Source organism: Nicotiana tabacum, chromosome 20 (genome assembly GCF_000715075.1).
Source record: "Nicotiana tabacum cultivar K326 chromosome 20, ASM71507v2, whole genome shotgun sequence".
NCBI classification, from domain to species: Eukaryota; Viridiplantae; Streptophyta; class Magnoliopsida; order Solanales; family Solanaceae; genus Nicotiana; species Nicotiana tabacum.
In genome coordinates, this window is record NC_134099.1 from 64,430,165 (window position 1) to 64,440,729 (window position 10,565).

The following is a 10,565-nucleotide window of genomic DNA, read 5'->3' on the forward strand; positions in this document are numbered from 1 at the left end:
TGGCCAACAAGGCCGTCATATTTATTACAACTGATAAACCAACCAAATATAGATACAAGGCCTGAAAGCCCAACATACTGCACTAACTGACAAGATATGCCTACAAGCCTTTACTAATGGATATACTGTGATCAGAACGGCTATCCGACCTACTCATGATATATATACGTATATATACAAGATATACATAAGGATCTAGACCCGAAAACTCCGAAAGGCATGGAGCTTACCAATCAAGCTCAGCTCAGGCAACACTTATTGAAGAGGCCTACTCGTCTGTCTGTCTGACCTGCACGCATGAAATGCAGCGCCCCCAGAAAAGGGATGTCAATACGAAATAATGTACTGAGTATGTAAGGCAATATACTGAAAGCTTAAACTGAACTGATAATATAATAACTGCAAGTAGCTGGAAGTCAAAGATAATCTGAAGATATGCTTACCTATTGATACTGACTCAATTTTCTCATTATAATAAGTAAAATAGTTGTCCGGCCCTATAAGGCTCGGTATACATATATATCTGCTTTGTCGTAGTAGGCTCGCTCATAAGCGCTTGGCCATACTAGGCTCTGTATCTCGACCAACTGGGCTCGCTCGTACGTGCTCGGCCACAGTAGGCTCGGTATATATATAATTGCTCTGCCGTAGTAGGCTCGCTCATAGGTGCTCGGCCATACTAGGCTCTGTATCTCGACCAACTAGGCTCGCTCATAAGCGCTCGGCCACAGTAGGCTCGGTATATAATTTACCATCTGATCAGAGGTTGCCCAATAGGGGTCTGCCCATCGATTATAGCTCGATGGTAATGAAAATACTTTTAATACTATATATATAAACTTCTCTGCTCTCTTAACTGTAAGAAGAAAATACTTAACTGAATATGAAGTCCCGATAAGGAGAATATTATAACTTACAACACTAGGAAAATATACGCAATTTGCGAGACTAGCAAAATATACGTAAATTCCGGGATATGAATGTAAAGACGAGATCATGCCAAATGAAAGAAGAGCTTAGCCTTAACATACCTGGAGTAGGGAAAAAATCCATATAATATCTCGGAAAAGATTGTACCGTACTCCTTCAGAACCGTAAAATTTTTACGTTACTACTGTTCTAACAATTCTCGTTGGAATTGTTTGCAAAATTTCATTGGAAGCCTTTTCTTTCCGGATGAGCTTAGTGTTCTTCTTTTGAACATTGAGAATGAACGTGAGACACTTCTTTTGACTTCCATTATCAAGGATTTATTGCCTATGATTATTTGAAAGAAGACTTTCATTTGCGTTTTTGTTCTCCGCCAAAAATGAATCAACTTTTAAAAGTGATCTATTTTAAGAAGTGACCAAATTCATATATACACCTTTAGTGTTAAATGTTTTACACGTGTATACTAGGTAGACACTAACCTTATATGACTAATAAGTCATATGCTTGGTAAGCTTTCCTTGCTGCCACGTTTCCTTTGGGGGAAATTATTAATTTTTATCCCCTTATTCGTTAATCGGGTAATGTTTTGTTACCTGGTAATTAATCTATTACCTGTATAATTTAAGAATTATCACAAATTACTTAAAATTCTATTTATTTTCAAAATACTTCATATATACTTTATATATTACACTACCGTGGTCATATGGTACCTTGCATGGTATTAGTTTATAATTATCGGGTATTATCGCTCGACCCGTATTTTATTCCAAATTGTCCATTTTCAATGAAACTCATTTTCTTTGACTTGCTTCCCCTTTTACCTTTACGAATTTACTTATTACTTGTTTGAAATAGCATAATCCTTATAATCTCCAAATAATCTTTTCCTTCGACTAATATCAGTTACCTTATGACAAATTCAACGTACAACACTACAGGGTGCAACATCGTCGTAATGTAGTACTGCGGGATGTGACACCTCACTTCCGGGCTCTCATTAATTTATTTATGGCATACTTTCATGTACGAAAATATGGGGTGTAACATAATTCCCCCCTTTGGAACATTCGTCCTCGAATGTTGACTGATGTGCTTATCGTCCTCATATCACATAGCTCTTGCGAATACTTTAGTAGTCCTTTTTCCATCTAGGCAACTGTTCTGTGAATAAGTCCAAAGGCTAGGGCATTCCCCCCTTTTAAGCCTCTTTCTCACACCACGACTTGTAGGTGGAATCCTTCTGATCTCGTAATTATTGCTACCTTCTATCATGCAACGTTTACGACTCTAACTTTGTATGTGCGCCTATGCGATTCTTCTCTTCTCTTTCCTCCAGCTTTTAGCTAATCTTTAGGCTTCACTTTATGAACATATACAAAATTATGTTAAGCTGTCCCTCTGGGCATCATTAGCTTTACTATATCTAAGTAGGTCGTACTATACCATAATTCTTACTTCGATTTATCATTACTGAAGTCTGCTACCGAACTCCAGGTTACTCTTGTTATTTATCTTATATGCATAAAGCTAAATCCTTTAACGCTTCTTCATTATTGTTCATCTTAAGACTGATGGCCCAATCTCATCTTGTACTTTGCAACTTTTACCCACCTTAATGTTGTTCGACAATCTACAATTTGAAGACTTGAAACTTCTTACGTAATACATTGTCGCTAGGGCCCATGTCTCATCGGGGACACCTGGAGTAATTAGATTGATCCACTTAGGAGCAATACTATACTTCCATAACTGTATTTTATAGAATCCCAATGTGATTCACCTTACGTGGGTATTTTAATCCCGTAAAATTCAAGAAATCCCCTTCAATTCATTACTCAATCGAAAGGTCCAAACGTTACCCTTTATCTATCACAATTATACCCTCATTTTACTATCAGGGTAGCATTCCATCTTTTCAAAATGCTACTAGTCTTAGACTCCTTTGAGTTCATTCAGGCTATACTAAGCTTTCTATAACTTAGAGAAACCATCAGCTCTTCTTGTTTTTATGGGTTTAATCCCAAGGACTTATCCATTCTCGTCACATTTTCACTTGCCTTTTCTTATCCTTACTCATGTCTTCCTAAACCTTGTCGCTCTACCATAATTTATCTTGCAACCTATACATATCCATTTATACTACTTGCAACCTTTCTTCAACTTGCTTGTACCATAGATTTCCTTATGTTATTCTGGAATATCAAGCGAGACGTCACCTCATCTCTAACTCTTCTATACTCTTTTAACTACACCTCTCGATACGTAGAAATCATAGGCTGGAAGATATGCCACTAACGATGCCGCTATCATTCCTGGATTTTGAATCCCCATGCTTATAACCTTTTTATCCGAAGTATGGACTATTCACAACTTTTTGCATTTTAGTATCTCGTACGTTGTTCACTTTTACCTTACTTACTTAAAATCTCGTATCATATCTTCTATCTCTTTCATAACCTCCCTTCCATCTAGGTGTAACTCACGTCCATAACTTGAAGCTCTATTATAATACTCGCACCTCTGGTACACACAAAATCTGGTGGGAGCTTCGTACTGACTTCTTATGAGGCTGGTACTTCTTCTAACTGGCTTCCGTGCAGAGCCCTTATAGATTATGGTTGTTGTGTTATTTCTCTTGAACATCTGATATTAAGAGCGATTCTAACATGTTCTCAAGCACAACTTCTATAATTTTTCCCCTAGGTCCAATAGTCAGACTCTTGATTCACTTAGGTGATGTAATTCTTTAGTTTCCTCTTCTTTCTGATCAGTCTTTACGTAGGCTTAAGCTATCTTTCGATTCGTGGCTCATGGTATCAGTTATTACCTTAGCCTTTCATGGGTATTATGGAATATCCCTGATACAATCTTCTAACAATTCAATCCTTTGTCTATGCCCTGGTCTCAATTCTTTCTTTTAACTTATATCAGAGTCTTCTATGGCTGTATGATTGTCAACAAACATAATGCTCCAAAATCTTGAGTGTATCCATAACGTACTAACTCTGGATCATTGATCAAATAGTTCTTTCATTCAATCTCAGCTTTCTTTAAACGTGTGCAATTACTTTTCCTGATCTTTTCGCCCCCTTGTTGCGTCCATACTTAGCTTATCTTAGTGTCCACACTTGCCCGAGTTTTCATACAACTCATATGATCTTGAATATTACTTTTAATTCTTGCTTCCCATTTATTAGCCACGGTAGGTGCCACTTTCCTTTGGAATGCTTACAATGTTGTTGTGAGATTGTTGTTACACGACCATTTCCTCTTTAGGTCGTTGTGCTTAGGTTGAAGCCTTATTTCTTATCTCCTCAGCTAGTCTTTCGTTGTAGTACTTAGGGAGAACCCTTGACTCTCGTAAAGTTGTGAGCTTATACGGACCTTTTTTTGATGTCCTTACTTGCCTATAATCATCCGTAGTTGCTTACTTTCATGACCTTGTGCTTGTATGGTTGCTTCTAAACTGATATTTTGACTGCCTTCCCAGTGGTACTTTCTTTTATCCCCGTAATACTCATACAGTACCTTTAACTACCTCGACGTTTGTTTGAATATACTTCAAGTATTATAATGATATTCTTCGAGGTTGAATTCACCATGTTGGGTTCTACTATGTTTATCTTAAACGATCTGATGACTCGTCTATAACCTCCTATTTAGCCATAACTGGGATCTTCCTGACCAATTACTAATTACTCGTTGGCCCATTCTCATATCAATGTTCCTTGTAATCTTTCTTGGGTTATTTCCTTTGTCTTAACTTACGTCTCGCACTGGCTCCTTATTTATTAATAACAGCTCGGGCAGGAACCTTTACTTGCTTTACCATTCCATAGTCACTAGAACCACTTAATTCTGACTTAATGTCACATCACTCCACATTCCCCCCTTTAGGAGTGTACTAAAAGCTGAAGCCATGAGGATCTACCTATAGATGTTTTCCCTCTTCATCCTTGGCGTCGTTTCTCTACATCAATGATCCTTACTCGCCTTGCGGCAATTCTCCTGTAAAAAGGATGACAAATTCCCTTACTCGCGAGGTTGACACATAGCGTAACTGGCACATACAGTCTCTTAAACTTAACTTTGCTCACATTGCTTGATCTAGGGAAGCTTTTTCCTGAATGATTTTTCTCTGAATTCATCGTGAATCTCCTTTTGTGGTCCGTCCTATTATTACCGGAACATGATCTGAAATTCTCAAAATGCTGATTATTATGAAATCACTCAGTTCCTAATTCATATTTAGTTTATCTTGTTTACCAGTCCATATTAATTTCTATTACTCTGCGGCATAACTTTTCCTCTTAGTAATCGCGTTAGAGTTGCGAACTTATTTCTCGAAATGGGGATATGACCTTATGGCCTATATTCTTTTATTGTCTTAAAGTAACGACCCGACCGGTCGTTTTGAGCTTTTGCACTTCGCTCGCCAGTTCTCGGGCATAACTTACCCCGTGTGGTGTATTATGACTTATGTAAATCGTTGGTGTTGGGTTTCAGGTTAATCAGAATGAATTTGGAAGAACAGTCTCAGTTAAAAGCTTAAAATTTGAAAGGTTTGACCAAGATTTGACTTATGTGTATTTGATCTCGGATTGAAATTTTTATGATTTGGTTAGCTCCGTTAGGTGATTTGGGACTTAGTAGTGTGATCGGAATGCATTTTGGAAGTCCGTGGAAGGTTTAGGCTTGGATTGGCGAAATTGAGATTTCGGCTTTCCGGTTGATAGGTGAGATTTTGATATAAAGGTCGGAATGAAATTCCGAGAGTTGAAGTAGCTTCGTTGTGTCATTTGGGATGTGTGTGCAAACTTTCAGGTCATTCGGACAAGATTTGATAGACTTTTTGAGCGAAAGCATAATTTAAGAGTTCTTGGAGTTCTTAGGCTTGGATCCTGTGTTAAATTGGTGATTGGATGTTGTTGTGAGTGTTCCGAAGTTTTGAGCAAGTTTGAACGATGTAATGGGATGTGTTGGTACAATTGGTTTGAAGTTCCGGGAGTTCCGGCTAGGTTCGGGGATGTTTTAGTGCAAAAATCATAGCCGTAGCAGGTCCACAAGGGTTGCAGGCTACGGAACTCACTCACGCGGTCCCCACAAAAATAAGTGCGCCCTCGGTAAGTGCTGTACGTACCGCACAAAAGCGGGCGCAGCCGTGGTAGGCGTCGCGCGGACCGCACAAAAGTTGGCGCGGCCGCGGTGAAGAAATGTTCCGCTAGTCCTATTTCAGAAGCTCATATCTTTTGATCTACAAGGAATATTGAGATGATTCAAAAACGAAAGTTATAGCCCTTCGTGTCTAGTTTCCGTAAAGGTAAAGATATTGCAATTTAAACATCTGTAGAGAATGTTATGGCCAAAATACGAAAGTTTATCACTACAGAGAAAGGCTTGTGCGGCCGCGGTTGTTTTTGCGCGGACCGCACTGGCTAGCGCGGACCGCGGTCGATTTGATGCGGCCCGCGGTGGCTGAAATCTTAGAGGTACTCTATAAATACGAGGTTTTGGATTTTATTTAATATTTTGACCTAGAGAGCTCGGATTTTGACGATTTTTCGAAGGTTTTTCAAGAAATTCATCGGGGTAAGTGATTTTAACTCAGATTTGGCTAGAGTACATGAATCTATCACTGAATTCATCATTTAATTCGTGATTTGGGATGGAATTTGGAAAGAAAATTGTGAAACCTTTCAAAAATATAAAACGATCATTTGAGGGACCAAATGTATCGGAATTGGATAATTTTGGTATGGTTAGACTCGTGAGAGTATAAGGATTCTAGTTTTGTGAATTTGGTCAAATTTCGAGATGTGGGCCCGGGGATCGGGTTTTGGTAATTTCGGGAATCGTTCCCTTTATTGATTGATTTCATTTGGGCTTCGTTCCCTTAGCATATTGTGACATATTCGTTTTAATTTTGGATAGATCGACGCACGTGGAGGTTGATTTGAGGGGCAAAGGCGTCGCGAGCTAGAGATTTCACCGGTTCGACGTGAGTAATGATTGTAAATGATATCTTGAGGGTTTGAAACTCCGGATTTGCACATCATAGTGTTGTATTGAGGTGAGACACGCGCTAGATGACGAGCGTGGGGTCTTTTACTATTGGGGATTGTGACTTGGTCCGTACCGATTGATGATTTTACCGCGTATTTAACTGAAAACTAATTGTTATCATCATTATTTGGGCTGAATGCCATCTTTGGGCCTAGTGCCAGCTATTTGAACCCTTCGGGGATTCTTGTTTGATATTTCCTCACTGTTTGATTATATAGTTGAACTCAGTCATGTTATTTTCTACTGTTTTCAAAACTCAACCATGTTTACTCTGCTCTAACACTTGAAATGGTATTTTAAATAATATTTTGGGCTGAGCATCATGTTTTACTGTTGCCCGAGGGGCTTATGTGAATTTTGACTGAGTAAGGCCAAGGGCCTGTATTGTGAGGATACTCTTGGATCGGGCTGCACGCCGCAGCAGTGAGATACTGATTTATATGATGCCGAGGGCCTAGATTTGATGCCACGAGATGGCTTGATATTGCGCTTGGGCCGTAAGGGGCCCCTCCCGGAGTCCGCACACCCCCAGTGAGCGTCGTCGACGATAAATGGATCGGGCTGCACGCCGTAGCGATATATGGATCGGGTTGCACGCCGCAGCGGTGCTGGTACTATTCTATGTGTTTACTTTATTTCATTTGTCTGCCATTATCTGTTGTTGTGCTACTTTATGTGATGTCTATTTGATTGTCTGGCATTATCTGTTAATTGAGTGTTGCGCCTGAGGGTCGGATTTCCGTGCTTATCTGCACTATTTTTTTTGCATTCATTTGCGTAACTGTTGAGAAAGTCATTTTTAAAAGAGTTTTAAACTGAGCTAAGATATTTCTAAAGATTTCACATCTTCACTATTTTTCTCAAAGGGTTTTTACTGCCTCTCTACAGCATGTTGGTTGCTTTACGTGATTTCTTACTGCTCAGTTGTTATTTACCTTTATTACTCACTGAGTTGGAGTACTCACTTTACTTCCTGCACCTTGTGTGCAGATGCAGGTATTTAAACACCCAGTAGCGGGTTTTGAGCCGATCGGAGGCTAAGTTATCGGAGTTTAGCAAGGTGACCGCCAGCGTTCGCGGCACCGCATTTCTTCCTTTTGTTTATCAGTCCTATTTTGTATAATTCAGACTGTGTAGTTGTATTTATACTCTAATAGATGCTCGTGACTTGTGACACCCCGGTTTGAGCTGTGTCGGGATGGTTTCTTCTATTGTCATCGTTATTTTCCGCAAATTATGGCTATTATATCATGTTTAGAACTATTTATGATATTTAACTGTTTAAAAGAAATGTTCCGTTTTGGTCTGGCTGGCCTTGTGTTCACGAGAGGCGCCATCATGACCGGGTTCGGGAATTGGGTCGTGACACTTAAGGCCCATCACATTTCATCTCTTCCTTCATTTGACAATAGGTTCTGTAACACTCTACCGTTTTCATCAATGTATCACACCTTATTCATAATGCTTCCTTATCTCTCTTCTCATTATTCTGCTAATATTTCTTTATATCCCTTTTCTTGTGAAAACTTCAATACACATTCTTTCGCTTTTAGATTTCCTTGGCTCCATCCAGTGGCTCTTCAAGTTGCTTAACGTTTTTGCTTTACTAGGGACGCGAGCTACACTAAGGTAATATTTATCCCTTCAAGGCTTATAGTGTAAGTCTTTGTAGTACTCATATCTGGCTACACTAGATCTATTAGCACATTTGCAATATCCTACGGAAATGTCAACTGACGCAATCAATTCATCCATCATATCTTCTTATACTACTTTTGTTAACCCCTATAGGACATATCTGGAAAGGGTGTGACCAATTGTATATACCTCTGTTACTATTAAATATAACTCAAGAAGCTTATGTTCCTCTGCCTCAATTATAAACACTGTTAACCTTCATTAACTAGGTATCTCGTACCCTCTTTCACCTTGCTCCTTTTACTTGCCGAAACTTGTACTTATCTTCTTAATCTCTCATTGTCCTTCACCATAAAGTGATGGATAGGCATTCTTGCCTTAAGGCTTCTTATCAGGAAGCTTACCCATTTCAGTACACCCATGATCTACTAAATACCTCATATTTACTTATCGTAGGCATCATACAAAATTCAATTCCTCTGACTCAGTTCTTCCACAACTATCTCTCTTTCCAACCTTCTTTCGGGAAGTAGGCATCGTCTTATTACGAATAAAATAGAATTTCAGAACTTGGATTCTTATAAGTGAGCTCTACCACACAATCTAGAGTAAGAAGAAAGAGTGACAATCCTAAATGCTCTGTAGCCTCCTGCTTATAAGTGTGGTGCACGACACACCCATAAACAAGACTCTACTAGACACGGCTTGTAGACTCCCTAGGACATAACTACTCTGATACCACTTTTGTCACGTCCCGAACTTGGGGGAGCGAGACCAGCACCCAGTGCCTTACCTATCCTTGCGTACCAACTTGCAACTAAGGGGCTCTGAACATATGATGTCATACTTTTGCCCATGGGCCACATTGCAAGACGACAATGAATGTTGGCTAAATATGAATATAAAGCTTGGCCAACAAGGCCGTCATATTTATTACAACTGACAAACCAACCAAATATACATACAAGGCCTGAAAGCCCAACATACTGCACTAACTGACAAGATATGTCTACAAGCCTTTACTAATGGATATACTGTGATCGGAACGGCTCTCCGACCTACTCATGACATATATACATATATATATATATATATATATATACTGTGATCGGAACAGTTATCCGACCTACTCATGTCATATATATGTATATATACAAGATATACATAAGGCTCTAGACCCGAAAACTCCGAAAGGCATGGAGCTTACCGATCAAGCTGAGCTCGGGCAACACTTATTGAAGAGGCATACTCGTCTGTCTGTCTGACCTGCACGCATGAAATACAGTGCCCCCAAAAAAAGGACGTCAGTACGAAATAATGTACTGAGTATGTAAGGCAATATACTGAAAGCTGAAACTGAACTGATAATATAATACTGCAAGTAGCTGGAAGTCAAAGATAATCTGAAGATATGCTTACCTGCTGATACTGACTCAATTCTCTCAATATAGTATTAAAATAGTTGTCCGGCCCTATAAGGCTCGGTATACATATATATCTGCTTTGCCGTAGTAGGTTCGCTCATAAGCGCTCGGCCATACTAGGCTCTGTATCTCGACCAACTGGGCTCGCTCATACGCGTTCGGCCACAGTAGGCTCAGTATATATATAACTGATCTACCGTAGTAGGCTCGCTCATACGCGCTGGGCCATACTAGTCTCTGTATCTCGACCAACTGGGCTCGCTCATAAGCGTTCGTCCACAGTAGGCTCGGTATATAACTTACCATCTGATCAGAGGTTGCACAATAGGGGCATGCTCATCGAATATAGCTCGATGGCAATGAAAATACTTTTAATACTATATTTGTAAACTTCTCTGCTCTCTTGGCTGTAAGAAGGAAATACTCAACTGAATATGAAGTCCCGATAAGGAGAATATTATAACTTACAGCACTAGGAAAATATACGCAATTTGCGAGACTAGC